We start from the raw sequence: 14,790 nt of genomic DNA on the forward strand, positions 1-14,790 counted from the left end.
GATGTCGTCCTTGTACTTCCTCTGCAAAAGTGACTGCACTGCCGCTGGCCAGCACTGTTGTTGGAGGCCCCCTGTCTCCCCCGGAGAGGGAGCAGCGCCCTCTGCTGCCTAGAAAGATGAAAAAGCTTACAGCACCTGGTATTCGCAGGCGGTCTCCCATCCAAGTACTAACCAGGCCCGACCCTGCTTATCTTCCGAGATCGGACGAGATCGGGCGTGTTCAGAGTGGTATGGCCGTAAGCAATTGAGGCGGCGGCAGGGAGGCCTTTTATACACGGCTTAGCCTGTGCCTACTGCAGGGCCTTTTGAAAACCGGCCACCAAATGGGCCTATTTCTCTGCCCTCTGTTATCATTGACGCCCTCAGCCGTTGTGCTCACCGGGAGCAAGGCCGCAGTCTTTTCTCTCCCCTACATTTGCGCTGTTCAGCGACGGCAGGGACACAAATGCATGCTGTGATAAGTTTGCAGCCTCCCCGAGGGAAAGCCAGCTGTTGCTGGCACACGGGACGTGATGTCGTCCTTGTACTTCCTCTGCAAAAGTGACTGCACTGCCGCTGGCCAGCACTGTTGTTGGAGGCCCCCTGTCTCCCCCGGAGAGGGAGCAGCGCCCTCTGCTGCCTAGAAAGATGAAAAAGCTTACAGCACCTGGTATTCCCAGGCGGTCTCCCATCCAAGTACTAACCAGGCCCGACCCTGCTTAGCTTCCGAGATCGGACGAGATCGGGCGTGTTCAGAGTGGTATGGCCGTAAGCAATTGAGGCGGCGGCAGGGAGGCCTTTTATACACGGCTTAGCCTGTGCCTACTGCAGGGCCTTTTGAAAACCGGCCACCAAATGGGCCTATTTCTCTGCCCTCTGTTATCATTGACGCCCTCAGCCGTTGTGCTCACCGGGAGCAAGGCCGCAGTCTTTTCTCTCCCCTACATTTGCGCTGTTCAGCGACGGCAGGGACACAAATGCATGCTGTGATAAGTTTGCAGCCTCCCCGAGGGAAAGCCAGCTGTTGCTGGCACACGGGACGTGATGTCGTCCTTGTACTTCCTCTGCAAAAGTGACTGCACTGCCGCTGGCCAGCACTGTTGTTGGAGGCCCCCTGTCTCCCCCGGAGAGGGAGCAGCGCCCTCTGCTGCCTAGAAAGATGAAAAAGCTTACAGCACCTGGTATTCCCAGGCGGTCTCCCATCCAAGTACTAACCAGGCCCGACCCTGCTTAGCTTCCGAGATCGGACGAGATCGGGCGTGTTCAGAGTGGTATGGCCGTAAGCAATTGAGGCGGCGGCAGGGAGGCCTTTTATACACGGCTTAGCCTGTGCCTACTGCAGGGCCTTTTGAAAACCGGCCACCAAATGGGCCTATTTCTCTGCCCTCTGTTATCATTGACGCCCTCAGCCGTTGTGCTCACCGGGAGCAAGGCCGCAGTCTTTTCTCTCCCCTACATTTGCGCTGTTCAGCGACGGCAGGGACACAAATGCATGCTGTGATAAGTTTGCAGCCTCCCCGAGGGAAAGCCAGCTGTTGCTGGCACACGGGACGTGATGTCGTCCTTGTACTTCCTCTGCAAAAGTGACTGCACTGCCGCTGGCCAGCACTGTTGTTGGAGGCCCCCTGTCTCCCCCGGAGAGGGAGCAGCGCCCTCTGCTGCCTAGAAAGATGAAAAAGCTTACAGCACCTGGTATTCCCAGGCGGTCTCCCATCCAAGTACTAACCAGGCCCGACCCTGCTTAGCTTCCGAGATCGGACGAGATCGGGCGTGTTCAGAGTGGTATGGCCGTAAGCAATTGAGGCGGCGGCAGGGAGGCCTTTTATACACGGCTTAGCCTGTGCCTACTGCAGGGCCTTTTGAAAACCGGCCACCAAATGGGCCTATTTCTCTGCCCTCTGTTATCATTGACGCCCTCAGCCGTTGTGCTCACCGGGAGCAAGGCCGCAGTCTTTTCTCTCCCCTACATTTGCGCTGTTCAGCGACGGCAGGGACACAAATGCATGCTGTGATAAGTTTGCAGCCTCCCCGAGGGAAAGCCAGCTGTTGCTGGCACACGGGACGTGATGTCGTCCTTGTACTTCCTCTGCAAAAGTGACTGCACTGCCGCTGGCCAGCACTGTTGTTGGAGGCCCCCTGTCTCCCCCGGAGAGGGAGCAGCGCCCTCTGCTGCCTAGAAAGATGAAAAAGCTTACAGCACCTGGTATTCCCAGGCGGTCTCCCATCCAAGTACTAACCAGGCCCGACCCTGCTTAGCTTCCGAGATCGGACGAGATCGGGCGTGTTCAGAGTGGTATGGCCGTAAGCAATTGAGGCGGCGGCAGGGAGGCCTTTTATACACGGCTTAGCCTGTGCCTACTGCAGGGCCCTTTGAAAACCGGCCACCAAATGGGCCTATTTCTCTGCCCTCTATTATCATTGACGCCCTCAGCCGTTGTGCTCACCGGGAGCAAGGCCGCAGTCTTTTCTCTCCCCTACATTTGCGCTGTTCAGCGACGGCAGGGACACAAATGCATGCTGTGATAAGTTTGCAGCCTCCCCGAGGGAAAGCCAGCTGTTGCTGGCACACGGGACGTGATGTCGTCCTTGTACTTCCTCTGCAAAAGTGACTGCACTGCCGCTGGCCAGCACTGTTGTTGGAGGCCCCCTGTCTCCCCCGGAGAGGGAGCAGCGCCCTCTGCTGCCTAGAAAGATGAAAAAGCTTACAGCACCTGGTATTCCCAGGCGGTCTCCCATCCAAGTACTAACCAGGCCCGACCCTGCTTAGCTTCCGAGATCGGACGAGATCGGGCGTGTTCAGAGTGGTATGGCCGTAAGCAATTGAGGCGGCGGCAGGGAGGCCTTTTATACACGGCTTAGCCTGTGCCTACTGCAGGGCCTTTTGAAAACCGGCCACCAAATGGGCCTATTTCTCTGCCCTCTGTTATCATTGACGCCCTCAGCCGTTGTACTCACCGGGAGCAAGGCCGCAGTCTTTTCTCTCCCCTACATTTGCGCTGTTCAGCGACGGCAGGGACACAAATGCATGCTGTGATAAGTTTGCAGCCTCCCCGAGGGAAAGCCAGCTGTTGCTGGCACACGGGACGTGATGTCGTCCTTGTACTTCCTCTGCAAAAGTGACTGCACTGCCGCTGGCCAGCACTGTTGTTGGAGGCCCCCTGTCTCCCCCGGAGAGGGAGCAGCGCCCTCTGCTGCCTAGAAAGATGAAAAAGCTTACAGCACCTGGTATTCCCAGGCGGTCTCCCATCCAAGTACTAACCAGGCCCGACCCTGCTTAGCTTCCGAGATCGGACGAGATCGGGCGTGTTCAGAGTGGTATGGCCGTAAGCAATTGAGGCGGCGGCAGGGAGGCCTTTTATACACGGCTTAGCCTGTGCCTACTGCAGGGCCCTTTGAAAACCGGCCACCAAATGGGCCTATTTCTCTGCCCTCTATTATCATTGACGCCCTCAGCCGTTGTGCTCACCGGGAGCAAGGCCGCAGTCTTTTCTCTCCCCTACATTTGCGCTGTTCAGCGACGGCAGGGACACAAATGCATGCTGTGATAAGTTTGCAGCCTCCCCGAGGGAAAGCCAGCTGTTGCTGGCACACGGGACGTGATGTCGTCCTTGTACTTCCTCTGCAAAAGTGACTGCACTGCCGCTGGCCAGCACTGTTGTTGGAGGCCCCCTGTCTCCCCCGGAGAGGGAGCAGCGCCCTCTGCTGCCTAGAAAGATGAAAAAGCTTACAGCACCTGGTATTCCCAGGCGGTCTCCCATCCAAGTACTAACCAGGCCCGACCCTGCTTAGCTTCCGAGATCGGACGAGATCGGGCGTGTTCAGAGTGGTATGGCCGTAAGCAATTGAGGCGGCGGCGGCAGGGAGGCCTTTTATACACGGCTTAGCCTGTGCCTACTGCAGGGCCCTTTGAAAACCGGCCACCAAATGGGCCTATTTCTCTGCCCTCTATTATCATTGACGCCCTCAGCCGTTGTGCTCACCGGGAGCAAGGCCGCAGTCTTTTCTCTCCCCTACATTTGCGCTGTTCAGCGACGGCAGGGACACAAATGCATGCTGTGATAAGTTTGCAGCCTCCCCGAGGGAAAGCCAGCTGTTGCTGGCACACGGGACGTGATGTCGTCCTTGTACTTCCTCTGCAAAAGTGACTGCACTGCCGCTGGCCAGCACTGTTGTTGGAGGCCCCCTGTCTCCCCCGGAGAGGGAGCAGCGCCCTCTGCTGCCTAGAAAGATGAAAAAGTTTACAGCACCTGGTATTCCCAGGCGGTCTCCCATCCAAGTACTAACCAGGCCCGACCCTGCTTAGCTTCCGAGATCGGACGAGATCGGGCGTGTTCAGAGTGGTATGGCCGTAAGCAATTGAGGCGGCGGCAGGGAGGCCTTTTATACACGGCTTAGCCTGTGCCTACTGCAGGGCCCTTTGAAAACCGGCCACCAAATGGGCCTATTTCTCTGCCCTCTATTATCATTGACGCCCTCAGCCGTTGTGCTCACCGGGAGCAAGGCCGCAGTCTTTTCTCTCCCCTACATTTGCGCTGTTCAGCGACGGCAGGGACACAAATGCATGCTGTGATAAGTTTGCAGCCTCCCCGAGGGAAAGCCAGCTGTTGCTGGCACACGGGACGTGATGTCGTCCTTGTACTTCCTCTGCAAAAGTGACTGCACTGCCGCTGGCCAGCACTGTTGTTGGAGGCCCCCTGTCTCCCCCGGAGAGGGAGCAGCGCCCTCTGCTGCCTAGAAAGATGAAAAAGCTTACAGCACCTGGTATTCCCAGGCGGTCTCCCATCCAAGTACTAACCAGGCCCGACCCTGCTTAGCTTCCGAGATCGGACGAGATCGGGCGTGTTCAGAGTGGTATGGCCGTAAGCAATTGAAGCGGCGGCAGGGAGGCCTTTTATACACGGCTTAGCCTGTGCCTACTGCAGGGCCCTTTGAAAACCGGCCACCAAATGGGCCTATTTCTCTGCCCTCTATTATCATTGACGCCCTCAGCCGTTGTGCTCACCGGGAGCAAGGCCGCAGTCTTTTCTCTCCCCTACATTTGCGCTGTTCAGCGACGGCAGGGACACAAATGCATGCTGTGATAAGTTTGCAGCCTCCCCGAGGGAAAGCCAGCTGTTGCTGGCACACGGGACGTGATGTCGTCCTTGTACTTCCTCTGCAAAAGTGACTGCACTGCCGCTGGCCAGCACTGTTGTTGGAGGCCCCCTGTCTCCCCCGGAGAGGGAGCAGCGCCCTCTGCTGCCTAGAAAGATGAAAAAGCTTACAGCACCTGGTATTCCCAGGCGGTCTCCCATCCAAGTACTAACCAGGCCCGACCCTGCTTAGCTTCCGAGATCGGACGAGATCGGGCGTGTTCAGAGTGGTATGGCCGTAAGCAATTGAGGCGGCGGCAGGGAGGCCTTTTATACACGGCTTAGCCTGTGCCTACTGCAGGGCCCTTTGAAAACCGGCCACCAAATGGGCCTATTTCTCTGCCCTCTATTATCATTGACGCCCTCAGCCGTTGTGCTCACCGGGAGCAAGGCCGCAGTCTTTTCTCTCCCCTACATTTGCGCTGTTCAGCGACGGCAGGGACACAAATGCATGCTGTGATAAGTTTGCAGCCTCCCCGAGGGAAAGCCAGCTGTTGCTGGCACACGGGACGTGATGTCGTCCTTGTACTTCCTCTGCAAAAGTGACTGCACTGCCGCTGGCCAGCACTGTTGTTGGAGGCCCCCTGTCTCCCCCGGAGAGGGAGCAGCGCCCTCTGCTGCCTAGAAAGATGAAAAAGCTTACAGCACCTGGTATTCCCAGGCGGTCTCCCATCCAAGTACTAACCAGGCCCAACCCTGCTTAGCTTCCGAGATCGGACGAGATCGGGCGTGTTCAGAGTGGTATGGCCGTAAGCAATTGAGGCGGCGGCAGGGAGGCCTTTTATACACGGCTTAGCCTGTGCCTACTGCAGGGCCCTTTGAAAACCGGCCACCAAATGGGCCTATTTCTCTGCCCTCTATTATCATTGACGCCCTCAGCCGTTGTGCTCACCGGGAGCAAGGCCGCAGTCTTTTCTCTCCCCTACATTTGCGCTGTTCAGCGACGGCAGGGACACAAATGCATGCTGTGATAAGTTTGCAGCCTCCCCGAGGGAAAGCCAGCTGTTGCTGGCACACGGGACGTGATGTCGTCCTTGTACTTCCTCTGCAAAAGTGACTGCACTGCCGCTGGCCAGCACTGTTGTTGGAGGCCCCCTGTCTCCCCCGGAGAGGGAGCAGCGCCCTCTGCTGCCTAGAAAGATGAAAAAGCTTACAGCACCTGGTATTCCCAGGCGGTCTCCCATCCAAGTACTAACCAGGCCCGACCCTGCTTAGCTTCCGAGATCGGACGAGATCGGGCGTGTTCAGAGTGGTATGGCCGTAAGCAATTGAGGCGGCGGCGGCAGGGAGGCCTTTTATACACGGCTTAGCCTGTGCCTACTGCAGGGCCCTTTGAAAACCGGCCACCAAATGGGCCTATTTCTCTGCCCTCTATTATCATTGACGCCCTCAGCCGTTGTGCTCACCGGGAGCAAGGCCGCAGTCTTTTCTCTCCCCTACATTTGCGCTGTTCAGCGACGGCAGGGACACAAATGCATGCTGTGATAAGTTTGCAGCCTCCCCGAGGGAAAGCCAGCTGTTGCTGGCACACGGGACGTGATGTCGTCCTTGTACTTCCTCTGCAAAAGTGACTGCACTGCCGCTGGCCAGCACTGTTGTTGGAGGCCCCCTGTCTCCCCCGGAGAGGGAGCAGCGCCCTCTGCTGCCTAGAAAGATGAAAAAGCTTACAGCACCTGGTATTCCCAGGCGGTCTCCCATCCAAGTACTAACCAGGCCCGACCCTGCTTAGCTTCCGAGATCGGACGAGATCGGGCGTGTTCAGAGTGGTATGGCCGTAAGCAATTGAGGCGGCGGCAGGGAGGCCTTTTATACACGGCTTAGCCTGTGCCTACTGCAGGGCCCTTTGAAAACCGGCCACCAAATGGGCCTATTTCTCTGCCCTCTATTATCATTGACGCCCTCAGCCGTTGTGCTCACCGGGAGCAAGGCCGCAGTCTTTTCTCTCCCCTACATTTGCGCTGTTCAGCGACGGCAGGGACACAAATGCATGCTGTGATAAGTTTGCAGCCTCCCCGAGGGAAAGCCAGCTGTTGCTGGCACACGGGACGTGATGTCGTCCTTGTACTTCCTCTGCAAAAGTGACTGCACTGCCGCTGGCCAGCACTGTTGTTGGAGGCCCCCTGTCTCCCCCGGAGAGGGAGCAGCGCCCTCTGCTGCCTAGAAAGATGAAAAAGCTTACAGCACCTGGTATTCCCAGGCGGTCTCCCATCCAAGTACTAACCAGGCCCGACCCTGCTTAGCTTCCGAGATCGGACGAGATCGGGCGTGTTCAGAGTGGTATGGCCGTAAGCAATTGAGGCGGCGGCGGCAGGGAGGCCTTTTATACACGGCTTAGCCTGTGCCTACTGCAGGGCCCTTTGAAAACCGGCCACCAAATGGGCCTATTTCTCTGCCCTCTATTATCATTGACGCCCTCAGCCGTTGTGCTCACCGGGAGCAAGGCCGCAGTCTTTTCTCTCCCCTACATTTGCGCTGTTCAGCGACGGCAGGGACACAAATGCATGCTGTGATAAGTTTGCAGCCTCCCCGAGGGAAAGCCAGCTGTTGCTGGCACACGGGACGTGATGTCGTCCTTGTACTTCCTCTGCAAAAGTGACTGCACTGCCGCTGGCCAGCACTGTTGTTGGAGGCCCCCTGTCTCCCCCGGAGAGGGAGCAGCGCCCTCTGCTGCCTAGAAAGATGAAAAAGTTTACAGCACCTGGTATTCCCAGGCGGTCTCCCATCCAAGTACTAACCAGGCCCGACCCTGCTTAGCTTCCGAGATCGGACGAGATCGGGCGTGTTCAGAGTGGTATGGCCGTAAGCAATTGAGGCGGCGGCAGGGAGGCCTTTTATACACGGCTTAGCCTGTGCCTACTGCAGGGCCCTTTGAAAACCGGCCACCAAATGGGCCTATTTCTCTGCCCTCTATTATCATTGACGCCCTCAGCCGTTGTGCTCACCGGGAGCAAGGCCGCAGTCTTTTCTCTCCCCTACATTTGCGCTGTTCAGCGACGGCAGGGACACAAATGCATGCTGTGATAAGTTTGCAGCCTCCCCGAGGGAAAGCCAGCTGTTGCTGGCACACGGGACGTGATGTCGTCCTTGTACTTCCTCTGCAAAAGTGACTGCACTGCCGCTGGCCAGCACTGTTGTTGGAGGCCCCCTGTCTCCCCCGGAGAGGGAGCAGCGCCCTCTGCTGCCTAGAAAGATGAAAAAGCTTACAGCACCTGGTATTCCCAGGCGGTCTCCCATCCAAGTACTAACCAGGCCCGACCCTGCTTAGCTTCCGAGATCGGACGAGATCGGGCGTGTTCAGAGTGGTATGGCCGTAAGCAATTGAAGCGGCGGCAGGGAGGCCTTTTATACACGGCTTAGCCTGTGCCTACTGCAGGGCCCTTTGAAAACCGGCCACCAAATGGGCCTATTTCTCTGCCCTCTATTATCATTGACGCCCTCAGCCGTTGTGCTCACCGGGAGCAAGGCCGCAGTCTTTTCTCTCCCCTACATTTGCGCTGTTCAGCGACGGCAGGGACACAAATGCATGCTGTGATAAGTTTGCAGCCTCCCCGAGGGAAAGCCAGCTGTTGCTGGCACACGGGACGTGATGTCGTCCTTGTACTTCCTCTGCAAAAGTGACTGCACTGCCGCTGGCCAGCACTGTTGTTGGAGGCCCCCTGTCTCCCCCGGAGAGGGAGCAGCGCCCTCTGCTGCCTAGAAAGATGAAAAAGCTTACAGCACCTGGTATTCCCAGGCGGTCTCCCATCCAAGTACTAACCAGGCCCGACCCTGCTTAGCTTCCGAGATCGGACGAGATCGGGCGTGTTCAGAGTGGTATGGCCGTAAGCAATTGAGGCGGCGGCAGGGAGGCCTTTTATACACGGCTTAGCCTGTGCCTACTGCAGGGCCCTTTGAAAACCGGCCACCAAATGGGCCTATTTCTCTGCCCTCTATTATCATTGACGCCCTCAGCCGTTGTGCTCACCGGGAGCAAGGCCGCAGTCTTTTCTCTCCCCTACATTTGCGCTGTTCAGCGACGGCAGGGACACAAATGCATGCTGTGATAAGTTTGCAGCCTCCCCGAGGGAAAGCCAGCTGTTGCTGGCACACGGGACGTGATGTCGTCCTTGTACTTCCTCTGCAAAAGTGACTGCACTGCCGCTGGCCAGCACTGTTGTTGGAGGCCCCCTGTCTCCCCCGGAGAGGGAGCAGCGCCCTCTGCTGCCTAGAAAGATGAAAAAGCTTACAGCACCTGGTATTCCCAGGCGGTCTCCCATCCAAGTACTAACCAGGCCCAACCCTGCTTAGCTTCCGAGATCGGACGAGATCGGGCGTGTTCAGAGTGGTATGGCCGTAAGCAATTGAGGCGGCGGCAGGGAGGCCTTTTATACACGGCTTAGCCTGTGCCTACTGCAGGGCCCTTTGAAAACCGGCCACCAAATGGGCCTATTTCTCTGCCCTCTATTATCATTGACGCCCTCAGCCGTTGTGCTCACCGGGAGCAAGGCCGCAGTCTTTTCTCTCCCCTACATTTGCGCTGTTCAGCGACGGCAGGGACACAAATGCATGCTGTGATAAGTTTGCAGCCTCCCCGAGGGAAAGCCAGCTGTTGCTGGCACACGGGACGTGATGTCGTCCTTGTACTTCCTCTGCAAAAGTGACTGCACTGCCGCTGGCCAGCACTGTTGTTGGAGGCCCCCTGTCTCCCCCGGAGAGGGAGCAGCGCCCTCTGCTGCCTAGAAAGATGAAAAAGCTTACAGCACCTGGTATTCCCAGGCGGTCTCCCATCCAAGTACTAACCAGGCCCGACCCTGCTTAGCTTCCGAGATCGGACGAGATCGGGCGTGTTCAGAGTGGTATGGCCGTAAGCAATTGAGGCGGCGGCAGGGAGGCCTTTTATACACGGCTTAGCCTGTGCCTACTGCAGGGCCCTTTGAAAACCGGCCACCAAATGGGCCTATTTCTCTGCCCTCTATTATCATTGACGCCCTCAGCCGTTGTGCTCACCGGGAGCAAGGCCGCAGTCTTTTCTCTCCCCTACATTTGCGCTGTTCAGCGACGGCAGGGACACAAATGCATGCTGTGATAAGTTTGCAGCCTCCCCGAGGGAAAGCCAGCTGTTGCTGGCACACGGGACGTGATGTCGTCCTTGTACTTCCTCTGCAAAAGTGACTGCACTGCCGCTGGCCAGCACTGTTGTTGGAGGCCCCCTGTCTCCCCCGGAGAGGGAGCAGCGCCCTCTGCTGCCTAGAAAGATGAAAAAGCTTACAGCACCTGGTATTCCCAGGCGGTCTCCCATCCAAGTACTAACCAGGCCCGACCCTGCTTAGCTTCCGAGATCGGACGAGATCGGGCGTGTTCAGAGTGGTATGGCCGTAAGCAATTGAGGCGGCGGCGGCAGGGAGGCCTTTTATACACGGCTTAGCCTGTGCCTACTGCAGGGCCCTTTGAAAACCGGCCACCAAATGGGCCTATTTCTCTGCCCTCTATTATCATTGACGCCCTCAGCCGTTGTGCTCACCGGGAGCAAGGCCGCAGTCTTTTCTCTCCCCTACATTTGCGCTGTTCAGCGACGGCAGGGACACAAATGCATGCTGTGATAAGTTTGCAGCCTCCCCGAGGGAAAGCCAGCTGTTGCTGGCACACGGGACGTGATGTCGTCCTTGTACTTCCTCTGCAAAAGTGACTGCACTGCCGCTGGCCAGCACTGTTGTTGGAGGCCCCCTGTCTCCCCCGGAGAGGGAGCAGCGCCCTCTGCTGCCTAGAAAGATGAAAAAGCTTACAGCACCTGGTATTCCCAGGCGGTCTCCCATCCAAGTACTAACCAGGCCCGACCCTGCTTAGCTTCCGAGATCGGACGAGATCGGGCGTGTTCAGAGTGGTATGGCCGTAAGCAATTGAGGCGGCGGCAGGGAGGCCTTTTATACACGGCTTAGCCTGTGCCTACTGCAGGGCCTTTTGAAAACCGGCCACCAAATGGGCCTATTTCTCTGCCCTCTATTATCATTGACGCCCTCAGCCGTTGTGCTCACCGGGAGCAAGGCCGCAGTCTTTTCTCTCCCCTACATTTGCGCTGTTCAGCGACGGCAGGGACACAAATGCATGCTGTGATAAGTTTGCAGCCTCCCCGAGGGAAAGCCAGCTGTTGCTGGCACACGGGACGTGATGTCGTCCTTGTACTTCCTCTGCAAAAGTGACTGCACTGCCGCTGGCCAGCACTGTTGTTGGAGGCCCCCTGTCTCCCCCGGAGAGGGAGCAGCGCCCTCTGCTGCCTAGAAAGATGAAAAAGCTTACAGCACCTGGTATTCCCAGGCGGTCTCCCATCCAAGTACTAACCAGGCCCGACCCTGCTTAGCTTCCGAGATCGGACGAGATCGGGCGTGTTCAGAGTGGTATGGCCGTAAGCAATTGAGGCGGCGGCAGGGAGGCCTTTTATACACGGCTTAGCCTGTGCCTACTGCAGGGCCCTTTGAAAACCGGCCACCAAATGGGCCTATTTCTCTGCCCTCTATTATCATTGACGCCCTCAGCCGTTGTGCTCACCGGGAGCAAGGCCGCAGTCTTTTCTCTCCCCTACATTTGCGCTGTTCAGCGACGGCAGGGACACAAATGCATGCTGTGATAAGTTTGCAGCCTCCCCGAGGGAAAGCCAGCTGTTGCTGGCACACGGGACGTGATGTCGTCCTTGTACTTCCTCTGCAAAAGTGACTGCACTGCCGCTGGCCAGCACTGTTGTTGGAGGCCCCCTGTCTCCCCCGGAGAGGGAGCAGCGCCCTCTGCTGCCTAGAAAGATGAAAAAGCTTACAGCACCTGGTATTCCCAGGCGGTCTCCCATCCAAGTACTAACCAGGCCCGACCCTGCTTAGCTTCCGAGATCGGACGAGATCGGGCGTGTTCAGAGTGGTATGGCCGTAAGCAATTGAGGCGGCGGCAGGGAGGCCTTTTATACACGGCTTAGCCTGTGCCTACTGCAGGGCCCTTTGAAAACCGGCCACCAAATGGGCCTATTTCTCTGCCCTCTATTATCATTGACGCCCTCAGCCGTTGTGCTCACCGGGAGCAAGGCCGCAGTCTTTTCTCTCCCCTACATTTGCGCTGTTCAGCGACGGCAGGGACACAAATGCATGCTGTGATAAGTTTGCAGCCTCCCCGAGGGAAAGCCAGCTGTTGCTGGCACACGGGACGTGATGTCGTCCTTGTACTTCCTCTGCAAAAGTGACTGCACTGCCGCTGGCCAGCACTGTTGTTGGAGGCCCCCTGTCTCCCCCGGAGAGGGAGCAGCGCCCTCTGCTGCCTAGAAAGATGAAAAAGCTTACAGCACCTGGTATTCCCAGGCGGTCTCCCATCCAAGTACTAACCAGGCCCGACCCTGCTTAGCTTCCGAGATCGGACGAGATCGGGCGTGTTCAGAGTGGTATGGCCGTAAGCAATTGAGGCGGCGGCGGCAGGGAGGCCTTTTATACACGGCTTAGCCTGTGCCTACTGCAGGGCCCTTTGAAAACCGGCCACCAAATGGGCCTATTTCTCTGCCCTCTATTATCATTGACGCCCTCAGCCGTTGTGCTCACCGGGAGCAAGGCCGCAGTCTTTTCTCTCCCCTACATTTGCGCTGTTCAGCGACGGCAGGGACACAAATGCATGCTGTGATAAGTTTGCAGCCTCCCCGAGGGAAAGCCAGCTGTTGCTGGCACACGGGACGTGATGTCGTCCTTGTACTTCCTCTGCAAAAGTGACTGCACTGCCGCTGGCCAGCACTGTTGTTGGAGGCCCCCTGTCTCCCCCGGAGAGGGAGCAGCGCCCTCTGCTGCCTAGAAAGATGAAAAAGCTTACAGCACCTGGTATTCCCAGGCGGTCTCCCATCCAAGTACTAACCAGGCCCGACCCTGCTTAGCTTCCGAGATCGGACGAGATCGGGCGTGTTCAGAGTGGTATGGCCGTAAGCAATTGAGGCGGCGGCAGGGAGGCCTTTTATACACGGCTTAGCCTGTGCCTACTGCAGGGCCCTTTGAAAACCGGCCACCAAATGGGCCTATTTCTCTGCCCTCTATTATCATTGACGCCCTCAGCCGTTGTGCTCACCGGGAGCAAGGCCGCAGTCTTTTCTCTCCCCTACATTTGCGCTGTTCAGCGACGGCAGGGACACAAATGCATGCTGTGATAAGTTTGCAGCCTCCCCGAGGGAAAGCCAGCTGTTGCTGGCACACGGGACGTGATGTCGTCCTTGTACTTCCTCTGCAAAAGTGACTGCACTGCCGCTGGCCAGCACTGTTGTTGGAGGCCCCCTGTCTCCCCCGGAGAGGGAGCAGCGCCCTCTGCTGCCTAGAAAGATGAAAAAGCTTACAGCACCTGGTATTCCCAGGCGGTCTCCCATCCAAGTACTAACCAGGCCCGACCCTGCTTAGCTTCCGAGATCGGACGAGATCGGGCGTGTTCAGAGTGGTATGGCCGTAAGCAATTGAGGCGGCGGCAGGGAGGCCTTTTATACACGGCTTAGCCTGTGCCTACTGCAGGGCCCTTTGAAAACCGGCCACCAAATGGGCCTATTTCTCTGCCCTCTATTATCATTGACGCCCTCAGCCGTTGTGCTCACCGGGAGCAAGGCCGCAGTCTTTTCTCTCCCCTACATTTGCGCTGTTCAGCGACGGCAGGGACACAAATGCATGCTGTGATAAGTTTGCAGCCTCCCCGAGGGAAAGCCAGCTGTTGCTGGCACACGGGACGTGATGTCGTCCTTGTACTTCCTCTGCAAAAGTGACTGCACTGCCGCTGGCCAGCACTGTTGTTGGAGGCCCCCTGTCTCCCCCGGAGAGGGAGCAGCGCCCTCTGCTGCCTAGAAAGATGAAAAAGCTTACAGCACCTGGTATTCCCAGGCGGTCTCCCATCCAAGTACTAACCAGGCCCGACCCTGCTTAGCTTCCGAGATCGGACGAGATCGGGCGTGTTCAGAGTGGTATGGCCGTAAGCAATTGAGGCGGCGGCGGCAGGGAGGCCTTTTATACACGGCTTAGCCTGTGCCTACTGCAGGGCCCTTTGAAAACCGGCCACCAAATGGGCCTATTTCTCTGCCCTCTATTATCATTGACGCCCTCAGCCGTTGTGCTCACCGGGAGCAAGGCCGCAGTCTTTTCTCTCCCCTACATTTGCGCTGTTCAGCGACGGCAGGGACACAAATGCATGCTGTGATAAGTTTGCAGCCTCCCCGAGGGAAAGCCAGCTGTTGCTGGCACACGGGACGTGATGTCGTCCTTGTACTTCCTCTGCAAAAGTGACTGCACTGCCGCTGGCCAGCACTGTTGTTGGAGGCCCCCTGTCTCCCCCGGAGAGGGAGCAGCGCCCTCTGCTGCCTAGAAAGATGAAAAAGCTTACAGCACCTGGTATTCCCAGGCGGTCTCCCATCCAAGTACTAACCAGGCCCGACCCTGCTTAGCTTCCGAGATCGGACGAGATCGGGCGTGTTCAGAGTGGTATGGCCGTAAGCAATTGAGGCGGCGGCAGGGAGGCCTTTTATACACGGCTTAGCCTGTGCCTACTGCAGGGCCCTTTGAAAACCGGCCACCAAATGGGCCTATTTCTCTGCCCTCTATTATCATTGACGCCCTCAGCCGTTGTGCTCACCGGGAGCAAGGCCGCAGTCTTTTCTCTCCCCTACATTTGCGCTGTTCAGCGACGGCAGGGACACAAATGCATGCTGTGATAAGTT

General features: G+C 57.5%; 29 non-coding genes across 29 annotated transcripts; all 29 read right to left on the reverse strand.

Annotated features, from left to right (window-relative positions):
* Positions 1 to 123: 123 nt before the first annotated feature.
* Positions 124 to 242, reverse strand: LOC144541033 (5S ribosomal RNA). Its single transcript, XR_013506248.1, has one exon. It is a non-coding gene; the product is annotated as a 5S ribosomal RNA (ribosomal RNA).
* A 392-nt stretch (positions 243 to 634) lies between these two features.
* Positions 635 to 753, reverse strand: LOC144540200 (5S ribosomal RNA). Its single transcript, XR_013505422.1, has one exon. It is a non-coding gene; the product is annotated as a 5S ribosomal RNA (ribosomal RNA).
* Positions 754 to 1,145: 392 nt separating this feature from the next.
* LOC144540201 (5S ribosomal RNA) lies at positions 1,146 to 1,264 on the reverse strand. The gene has a single exon (XR_013505423.1). It is a non-coding gene; the product is annotated as a 5S ribosomal RNA (ribosomal RNA).
* Positions 1,265 to 1,656: 392 nt separating this feature from the next.
* LOC144540202 (5S ribosomal RNA) lies at positions 1,657 to 1,775 on the reverse strand. The gene has a single exon (XR_013505424.1). It is a non-coding gene; the product is annotated as a 5S ribosomal RNA (ribosomal RNA).
* A 392-nt stretch (positions 1,776 to 2,167) lies between these two features.
* Positions 2,168 to 2,286, reverse strand: LOC144540203 (5S ribosomal RNA). Its single transcript, XR_013505425.1, has one exon. It is a non-coding gene; the product is annotated as a 5S ribosomal RNA (ribosomal RNA).
* A 392-nt stretch (positions 2,287 to 2,678) lies between these two features.
* LOC144540204 (5S ribosomal RNA) lies at positions 2,679 to 2,797 on the reverse strand. The gene has a single exon (XR_013505426.1). It is a non-coding gene; the product is annotated as a 5S ribosomal RNA (ribosomal RNA).
* A 392-nt stretch (positions 2,798 to 3,189) lies between these two features.
* Positions 3,190 to 3,308, reverse strand: LOC144540206 (5S ribosomal RNA). The gene has a single exon (XR_013505428.1). It is a non-coding gene; the product is annotated as a 5S ribosomal RNA (ribosomal RNA).
* Positions 3,309 to 3,700: 392 nt separating this feature from the next.
* LOC144540207 (5S ribosomal RNA) lies at positions 3,701 to 3,819 on the reverse strand. Its single transcript, XR_013505429.1, has one exon. It is a non-coding gene; the product is annotated as a 5S ribosomal RNA (ribosomal RNA).
* A 395-nt stretch (positions 3,820 to 4,214) lies between these two features.
* Positions 4,215 to 4,333, reverse strand: LOC144541011 (5S ribosomal RNA). Its single transcript, XR_013506226.1, has one exon. It is a non-coding gene; the product is annotated as a 5S ribosomal RNA (ribosomal RNA).
* A 392-nt stretch (positions 4,334 to 4,725) lies between these two features.
* LOC144540208 (5S ribosomal RNA) lies at positions 4,726 to 4,844 on the reverse strand. Its single transcript, XR_013505430.1, has one exon. It is a non-coding gene; the product is annotated as a 5S ribosomal RNA (ribosomal RNA).
* A 392-nt stretch (positions 4,845 to 5,236) lies between these two features.
* On the reverse strand, positions 5,237 to 5,355 carry LOC144540209 (5S ribosomal RNA). The gene has a single exon (XR_013505431.1). It is a non-coding gene; the product is annotated as a 5S ribosomal RNA (ribosomal RNA).
* A 392-nt stretch (positions 5,356 to 5,747) lies between these two features.
* Positions 5,748 to 5,866, reverse strand: LOC144541007 (5S ribosomal RNA). The gene has a single exon (XR_013506222.1). It is a non-coding gene; the product is annotated as a 5S ribosomal RNA (ribosomal RNA).
* Positions 5,867 to 6,258: 392 nt separating this feature from the next.
* LOC144540210 (5S ribosomal RNA) lies at positions 6,259 to 6,377 on the reverse strand. The gene has a single exon (XR_013505432.1). It is a non-coding gene; the product is annotated as a 5S ribosomal RNA (ribosomal RNA).
* A 395-nt stretch (positions 6,378 to 6,772) lies between these two features.
* Positions 6,773 to 6,891, reverse strand: LOC144540211 (5S ribosomal RNA). Its single transcript, XR_013505433.1, has one exon. It is a non-coding gene; the product is annotated as a 5S ribosomal RNA (ribosomal RNA).
* Positions 6,892 to 7,283: 392 nt separating this feature from the next.
* LOC144540212 (5S ribosomal RNA) lies at positions 7,284 to 7,402 on the reverse strand. Its single transcript, XR_013505434.1, has one exon. It is a non-coding gene; the product is annotated as a 5S ribosomal RNA (ribosomal RNA).
* Positions 7,403 to 7,797: 395 nt separating this feature from the next.
* On the reverse strand, positions 7,798 to 7,916 carry LOC144541012 (5S ribosomal RNA). The gene has a single exon (XR_013506227.1). It is a non-coding gene; the product is annotated as a 5S ribosomal RNA (ribosomal RNA).
* A 392-nt stretch (positions 7,917 to 8,308) lies between these two features.
* LOC144540213 (5S ribosomal RNA) lies at positions 8,309 to 8,427 on the reverse strand. Its single transcript, XR_013505435.1, has one exon. It is a non-coding gene; the product is annotated as a 5S ribosomal RNA (ribosomal RNA).
* A 392-nt stretch (positions 8,428 to 8,819) lies between these two features.
* On the reverse strand, positions 8,820 to 8,938 carry LOC144540214 (5S ribosomal RNA). The gene has a single exon (XR_013505436.1). It is a non-coding gene; the product is annotated as a 5S ribosomal RNA (ribosomal RNA).
* Positions 8,939 to 9,330: 392 nt separating this feature from the next.
* On the reverse strand, positions 9,331 to 9,449 carry LOC144541118 (5S ribosomal RNA). Its single transcript, XR_013506333.1, has one exon. It is a non-coding gene; the product is annotated as a 5S ribosomal RNA (ribosomal RNA).
* A 392-nt stretch (positions 9,450 to 9,841) lies between these two features.
* LOC144540215 (5S ribosomal RNA) lies at positions 9,842 to 9,960 on the reverse strand. The gene has a single exon (XR_013505437.1). It is a non-coding gene; the product is annotated as a 5S ribosomal RNA (ribosomal RNA).
* A 392-nt stretch (positions 9,961 to 10,352) lies between these two features.
* LOC144540217 (5S ribosomal RNA) lies at positions 10,353 to 10,471 on the reverse strand. Its single transcript, XR_013505439.1, has one exon. It is a non-coding gene; the product is annotated as a 5S ribosomal RNA (ribosomal RNA).
* Positions 10,472 to 10,866: 395 nt separating this feature from the next.
* Positions 10,867 to 10,985, reverse strand: LOC144540218 (5S ribosomal RNA). Its single transcript, XR_013505440.1, has one exon. It is a non-coding gene; the product is annotated as a 5S ribosomal RNA (ribosomal RNA).
* A 392-nt stretch (positions 10,986 to 11,377) lies between these two features.
* Positions 11,378 to 11,496, reverse strand: LOC144540219 (5S ribosomal RNA). The gene has a single exon (XR_013505441.1). It is a non-coding gene; the product is annotated as a 5S ribosomal RNA (ribosomal RNA).
* A 392-nt stretch (positions 11,497 to 11,888) lies between these two features.
* LOC144540220 (5S ribosomal RNA) lies at positions 11,889 to 12,007 on the reverse strand. The gene has a single exon (XR_013505442.1). It is a non-coding gene; the product is annotated as a 5S ribosomal RNA (ribosomal RNA).
* A 392-nt stretch (positions 12,008 to 12,399) lies between these two features.
* LOC144540221 (5S ribosomal RNA) lies at positions 12,400 to 12,518 on the reverse strand. Its single transcript, XR_013505443.1, has one exon. It is a non-coding gene; the product is annotated as a 5S ribosomal RNA (ribosomal RNA).
* Positions 12,519 to 12,913: 395 nt separating this feature from the next.
* LOC144540223 (5S ribosomal RNA) lies at positions 12,914 to 13,032 on the reverse strand. The gene has a single exon (XR_013505445.1). It is a non-coding gene; the product is annotated as a 5S ribosomal RNA (ribosomal RNA).
* Positions 13,033 to 13,424: 392 nt separating this feature from the next.
* LOC144540224 (5S ribosomal RNA) lies at positions 13,425 to 13,543 on the reverse strand. The gene has a single exon (XR_013505446.1). It is a non-coding gene; the product is annotated as a 5S ribosomal RNA (ribosomal RNA).
* A 392-nt stretch (positions 13,544 to 13,935) lies between these two features.
* LOC144540225 (5S ribosomal RNA) lies at positions 13,936 to 14,054 on the reverse strand. The gene has a single exon (XR_013505447.1). It is a non-coding gene; the product is annotated as a 5S ribosomal RNA (ribosomal RNA).
* A 395-nt stretch (positions 14,055 to 14,449) lies between these two features.
* Positions 14,450 to 14,568, reverse strand: LOC144540226 (5S ribosomal RNA). The gene has a single exon (XR_013505448.1). It is a non-coding gene; the product is annotated as a 5S ribosomal RNA (ribosomal RNA).
* Between the last annotated feature and the right edge of the window lie 222 nt (positions 14,569 to 14,790).

The sequence above is a fragment of the Centroberyx gerrardi genome, chromosome 10, assembly GCF_048128805.1.
Source record: "Centroberyx gerrardi isolate f3 chromosome 10, fCenGer3.hap1.cur.20231027, whole genome shotgun sequence".
NCBI lineage: Eukaryota > Metazoa > Chordata > Actinopteri > Beryciformes > Berycidae > Centroberyx > Centroberyx gerrardi.